Source organism: Hippocampus bargibanti, linkage group LG13, assembly GCF_051943395.1.
Source record: "Hippocampus bargibanti isolate YZ-2025 linkage group LG13, ASM5194339v1, whole genome shotgun sequence".
Lineage (NCBI taxonomy): Eukaryota > Metazoa > Chordata > Actinopteri > Syngnathiformes > Syngnathidae > Hippocampus > Hippocampus bargibanti.
In genome coordinates this window covers 9865303-9872655 of record NC_142746.1, presented here as the reverse complement: position 1 = coordinate 9872655, position 7353 = coordinate 9865303, and positions in this window count along the sequence as shown.

The window sequence follows — 7353 nt, the reverse complement described above, 5'->3', positions numbered from 1 at the left end:
AGAGCAAAAGCTTGATCATTAATCATTTTTAAAAATTGTGTGATGGGAAAAGTTGTGGCTGCTCAGTACACTCTCAACATGACAAAAAAACTGGATGTTTACAAAAGTTGCATGGGTTGCAGGACGGAGCATTAGTAATTACAAAAATAATAATTGCATGATACTGATAAAATTAAAGGACAACCGACTTCACTTTTTTGTTTCTTAACTGACATCAGAAAAACGTTTTATAGCACCTAAAATACCCAAAACACACAGTATGAAATTTTTATTCAAATGCAAAACACCAATAAAAATGACTTAAAGTGTCCAAAATCTGCAAAAAAAAATTGAGCTGCCAATTGGGCATTTTCAGAAAGTCCCGCCCCCAGTTTGTGACGTCACGACAAGATTAGGAGAATATGCTTTCTTGTTACGCATCCAGTTATGAATATGATTCAAATAGTTCTGAAGAGGAAAGCATACATGTTTGCAATTCATTAAAGAAGTCCTTCCGTGTCATTTTGAGGCATCTGGACAGCAATGTAGCGTCCCAGAAAAGAGGCAGAAAATGGCGACCAAGCTCCCTGTGAGGAATTAATCAGCCCGTTTCCACAGGCTGATTAATTCCTTATATGGAGCTTGGTCCCCCTCTCCTGGCTCTTTTTGGTGCAACATGACGTTTTCAGACCAAACAAGCACAGCAAAATGCATTGATGTGATGGAAGGACTGCTACAATGTGTCCTTTTTTCGGTCAGGGGCGTTCCTTCAGTGACGTCACGTACGGACTCGTCACCAACTCTATATACAGTAAAGTCTCATTATATCGATATTCAAGGGAGTCCGAAAAAATATCGATATAACCGGGACTATCGATATATCCGACCCTGTTTGCATGTAATTTTCTCTGTGCGTGCATAGAAATAGTATCGATATAACCGCGACTATCGATATATCCGATATCGATATAACGAGACTTTACTGTACTATATTTTGTGTAGTTTTAAGGCTTAGAAAATTAAAAGTAGAAAATTATGTTTTATGGGGACCTGGGAAGGGAACGGATTATTCTCATTTTAATGGTTTCCTATGGGAAATTAATTTTTGACAGACACAGTTTTCGCCTTACACACTCTGTCTGGGAACCAATTAAGTTCATAAGCCAAGGTATCACTGTAATAATGTTTTTTTTTTTGTTTCGCCATTCTCAACACAAACCTGCACCAAAACTCACCAAATTGTGAGTGTTTGGAACATTATTTGGCAACACAAGTTTTATGTCTACCATGGCAACAAGCATGAAAAAAAACGTTGCAAGCACAACTGCCCAAAATTGAATGGGTAGTGAGCAATTTTGGTTTGAAGAAGCCATTTTGAGCACATTTGTATGAGAATTTCACCACCATTTTGTTTAATCTACATCTCAAGTAGTTGGAGAGCATATCATGAAAACAATGTGCAAACAACCTGTTTTGTTTTACTCGAAGCGGCGGGGGGTATGCTTTATATCATATGTACTTTAACTCGACAGTGTAACAAAATGAAAATAAAGTGTTCTTAGGAGCTGGCGGGGGCAAAAAACAAGCTTTGTTGTAATCCAAAAGGGCCGAGCAGTTCCTTTAAGTTTTCCATTAGTTGATGCGCGTCGCCGGGGATGATGGCGTTGGCGACACTGAGCCCGGGATCAGTGTCCAATCCTCTTAAAAGGGAGCAAGCAAAGTGTGAGCTTTATCTCCGGTAAGGAGATCGTCGGGGGGAATGAAAAGCTGCTGAGTTCTACTTTGGACGACACGCGGTGGGCCGCTGTGCTCGCACGGGCTGCAGTCAGCACGGATTTTGTCACTCATTTTGGGTCATTGGCCAACCGAAGCGAACGCGGAAGAAAATTAGTGATGACGTCTGACTTTGGGAGCCGAGTTTATTTTTATACTGGCTGCATTTAAAAAAAAATTCTGTGGCAGGCCAAATTTAGAAAACGGAAAGATTTTCAGTTTCGAGGCACTTGGGGGTGCGATTTTGCTTCAGCAATAATGTTGAATTACAGTAATATCTCTTTTATCCAATCGTTTTTTTCATAAGTAACTTCTTTTACAGATTTGTAAACAAAACAATGACACTCAAATAAACTTCTAGTTTATACTTCACCTAATTGTGTTTACTTTTTCTCTGTCTTAAATTTGTTTTAGAAAATTATATATCTATATACAGGTAACATCCCACTTACGACCCTCTCGACTTATGACCACCCGTACTTATGACCACGACCTCCAGACCCTATTTTTACATTTTTTAATCTACGCCTGGCACCACAACGCACTAGCAGGCCGGCAAGGAGTATGACCATTTTGGCCAGCCAGCCAGCTCTCTCACGCTCACACAGCAATCGGCCGCGTGATGACACCAGAGGGGAGAAATTTGCCAGTCATTTGGCCTATGAGTCTCTATTCAACATTTTGAATGTATTTCGACTTATGACCACTTTGGTTTACGACCGTTTGGTCGTAAGTCGGATGCTGACTGTATATATACTTTTTTCACTCATAAAGGGTTTTGGTAAATGTGCATATAAATTGGTCAGGTTTGGTACCTTTAACAAGTTTAAGAACTACTGGACTAAGTGCTAATTACTGTATTTTCCAGTGTCTAAGGCACACCAAAAAGCCTTCATTTTCTTCAAAAGATAACCCAGCACCTTATATGTGAAGTAATATTGAGCCACAACAGGTCTCGAAAGTACTTTCAGCAGCTACCGACTCCATTTCCCCCTGTAGAAGTCGTGCGTAACCCCAGCCTTTAATGTAGCACGTTATAATGTGGTGTGCTTTATATTTGGAAAACATTTATCTATTTATATACTATAATTGGAAAACGCTTTATTCATTAGAGGTGTGCTTTATAGTCCGGTATGCCTTCTATATGGAAAAAGTTTGAAAAGACACCATTCATTGGGGATGCGCCTTGTACTCCGGCGCGCCTTATGCATAGGAAAATATGGTAATTGATTAATCGTAGAACCGCTCACCGAGTCCCAAGTACTGTCGTCACCTCTGATCAAAATGGGGAATACAAAATGATTAAAGTCCCTGCAATCCAATTGGCGAGTTGTCGCCGCGTGACATCCAGAGGTTGGACGTAATGAGATTAGCCATGTTAATCCACACTTTACACCCACAAGTAATCAATTCTTTTCATACGGACATGATTACATTCAAGCCAAAGTAAAAGCTTTTAGAAAAATGAGGAATCGGAGAGGGCGAAGAGAGAGCTCGTCATTTGTCTGCTCCTGCATTATAAATTATATGATTTATTTATCAATTTATTGAGGGTATTTTCTTCATGTGGCCACAAATGAGATGCCGCCTCTGACGACAGGCCAGCTCTTTATTTTTAGTCAGCTGAATTTTTGATGCGGGAAAGAGGACGTAAAGCGTGTGGGGTTTGTTTCTCTCTGTCTCTCTCTCTCTGTGTCTCTCTCTGTCACACTGTCTCTGTCTCTCTCTCTGTCTCTCCCTGTCTCTCTCTGTCTCTCCCCGTCTCTGTCTAACTCTCTCTGTATCTATCTGTCTCTCACTCTGTCTCTTTCTCTGTCTCCCTGTCTATCTCCCTGTCTCTCTCTGTCTCTCACTCTGCCTCTCTGTATCTCCCTCTCTCTCTCTCTCTGTCTGTCTCTATGTCTCTCTCACTCTCTCTGTGTCACTCCCTATCTCTCTCTCTCTGTCTCTCTCGGCTCTCTCTGTCGCTCTGTCTCTCTCACTCTCTCTGTCTCTGTCTCTCCCTGTCTGTCTCTTTCCCTCGGCTCTCTCTCTCCCCTCTCCCTCCCTCCCTCTGCTGCATGCTTTCCTGATAAAAGACAAGTCATGTAGAAAAAAACATAAATTATCCATATGAATATAATGAATAATATAAGAACGGCGTTTCTTCTTTGACACGGAAAAAGGACAAACTGAGAGCAGAGTTGTCCTTGTGACACCAGCACCTCGACAATACTTGCGTATATGCATGACTGCCGCTTGACTCCAGGCTCTCTGTGGCCTGTAAAAATCCATTTTACGGTGCTTATAATAAAAGATAAACTGGTCCTTAAAAGAGTGATTTTCTTTGTTGATGTGATTTTTATTGAAGTGCACAGTCGCTGTCTGAATACCATTCATCACAGAGACATTTTTTTAGTTTCAATGATAAAATCCTCATAAAAAATAATTTGCATTTTCATATGCAGTGATTATGACTACTTTGGAGGGATTAAAAAAAATACATTGTGTGGAGATGATTTGCAGCGTAATCCTTTTTTTTTGTGGTTCCAAAATGGGAAATGACTTGTAACCTGATTTTTTTTTCCTCTCAGACATTACAATGGAACCCACCAAAAAGAGGGTACCTGCATTGCAAATATATTTGGTATCAACCTCAGGAATAATGCAACTTATCCCATATTTTTTTCCAATAAAGACAGCATGCAAACCAGCGGCACAAATATATAAATATAGGATGTTCCTCCCCGAAAATGCAGCTTCCCTTTAACCGACACTCTCTTACAACTTGGAACATTTGGACCCTGCGTTACGAATAATAGTGGAAATGATATACATATAATAATCGTATATAAATCTGTCGAGTTATGCTTGGTTGTCACGCTATGTGAAGGTGGAAACTGTAAGTGTATCAGTAGGAAATGACCAAAATGGGATGTAAACGTCCATTACACGAATAGAACTGCATTCCATTTGTCATGAACCACCCCCCCCCCCCCCATTTGTTTTAAATCACAATAGCTTCTGATTGCAGTCATAACTGTCCTTGGCGCTGCCGTAATAAAAGGTGTCCATCAAATAAATGTCCTCTTCCAACGTCAGACGTCGCTTCCTCAAACCTGCCAAGACACGTGCGCTGCCTTTTTGGAATGTTTGTAAACAATCTGCGCCGTGATATTTTTGGGCGGGACAGTCATGACTGCATCCCAACTAACCCCAAACTGAAACTAATGACCAAAAAATGCATTTGTGGGACCAGATGCAGGTCCATCCAAAAGTATTGGGATAGCAATGACATTTTTTTAACTCATTCACTGCCATTCACAAATGTATTCTGGAATTGAAATTATGATGCAAATCGCCATGCCCGAATTTGTTTGGGTTTTGTTTTTTTCTTGTTTGGGTGCCGATAAAGCGCTGGTCATGGCCTCAGGCAATGTTTTCCATTCCACAAGGGGGCAGCATTTTTGTTTTTTCCATATTTTTCCATATATAGCACTTTTTTCCTGCTTCAGCTGTTGTTAAAACGCTATAGAAATCAATATGTATGTATTGCATTGTATTTCGGACAGCTGCCCTCATTCCAAGCTCATATAACTCCAGAACCATATAATTTAGGAATTAACTAGTTTTTTTTTCTGATGAAAGAAGAGAGTCTAAGGTTTCGTACACTGCATTGAATGTTTTTGTAGTCCTAAAACTCAATATTCTGTGGGTTCTGGAATTCGAGTGACAATGAGAAATACTCTGGCACTCAAATGGACACAGTGAATGAGTTAAAATATATTTACTTTGCTTGAAGCCACCGACCAATCCAGTGAGCAAAAATATTGGGACATATGATTGAATTAATGTGAAAAGGATTTCATATTTGGTTTACTTACGAATAGTGCAGCAAATTGACTTCACCAGATGGGAGCATTCGTCATTTGAAATACTGTATTTTTCCAGGCCTCCCCTCTAGCTTCTCTCGGTTCTTATTTGGTCTGGGGTTTTCTGCCTTCAGTCTACTCTTAGGGAGAAAAAAAAGACATACTCTGTTGGGTTTGTGGTCTAAGGCCTTCCATATTGTCCCCCTGGTGATGTCTTAAGTTGTGTTGGCAGTGTGTTTTGACTATGGAGAGGGAAAGGATGTTCTTTCGACCTAAAGAGATGTAAGCACATCTGTGAAACGTGGTGAAGATAATATGACTTGGGTGCTTCTGGAACAAGCTGACATCGACTTTCTTGTAAATCTAGAAAACGACAAATGTATTTCATGAGGATTAGTGGAAGACATTTTCTTTCAGGTATGTTTACAAATCGCTGTGTCTTTCTTTGATTAATTTCGGAAAACTGAATCACTGACCATTTTAAGAGCCTCTGAAATTCCACTGCGTCTATTTTTGAATGAACTTGACCTGTCGGATTGCACTCAGTCTCCCATCATCATTGATTAAAAATATTTTCTTTAAATATATTTGATCATAAATATTTTTTATGATATTAAATATTCATTTTTATATTTGGTATTTTATATGTATCTACTGTTTTCTTCTACTTTCTCTTTCATAATGTTGCTGCTGTAAATTGGGAATTTCTGTGTCTTCAGACAAATAAAATGTTTTCATGTCTTACATCGCAAAATAGCCTTTCCACCGACACTATACACATTCAAATGACGGCGCCGGAACAAAAAAATCGTTTGGGCTCTTATCTTAACGCAATCGCTCCGCTTTTGCCACGCACGAGTCGTACACGTGACCTCGGTGGCGAAAAGGTTTATACTCGATGCGACATGCAAGGAATCGTACAGTGTACAACGTTGGGTCATGCCGTTTTACGTCGTTTCGAGCGCCGTGCTTGGTATCTACAGATAAAAGGCCATTCGGGTGAACCCGCTCCGGGTTCCGCCAGGGCCTCTCGGCCGCGTCCTTTGCGTTCCTGCAACGGAGGTCCCGCGCGTCTTGGAAAAGACGACGGGCGGGACGCCTCATCGAAAAGGCGAACCTTTCCCTCCGCCGCTTCCACGCAAGCGGGCTCAGCGATCCCCGTAATCATGCGGCCATTACCGGATTGCAAGCTGAGTTGAGAGTAAAACGTCCCTCGGGTGCTCAAGAGAAGATGTCCTCCTTGTCGGCTTCCGGTGAGACGGGTCTGGAAATGTCAAAGAGGCCTTGCGGGGAGCCAGCGGCCGGCGTCCTGGCTTTCAGGAGCTTCAAGGCTTCGGCCAGCTGCGCCTCCAGGCCCGACATTCGGACGTTGAGGCTCTTCAGGTCGTCTTTCAGCTCCAGTTTGAGTTCTTGAAGCGAAGCCTGGAGGCTGTGCTCGGGGATGGGGTAGAAGGAGCGTCGGGTTTCGGGCGGTTGGACGGGACTGCGGTCTTGCGGCGTCAGGCGAAAGTCGCTGACCTTGTCGAGGCGCAGGTCGCTCTTGGTGATGCCGCTGTCGCACGAATCCGTTTTCTTCAAAGACAACTGCGACTCGTGACCCTTGGTCCGCTCGGGCAGCGTCTCCATGGATTCCGATTTGGACACCGTTTTCCAGTTGTCCGCTTTGGCCATGGACTCCTTGAAGCGGCCCCAGCCTTTGACTTTGCCAGCAGGCTCGGCGGCCCGACCCCCCACCAAGGAGGCGGGAGGC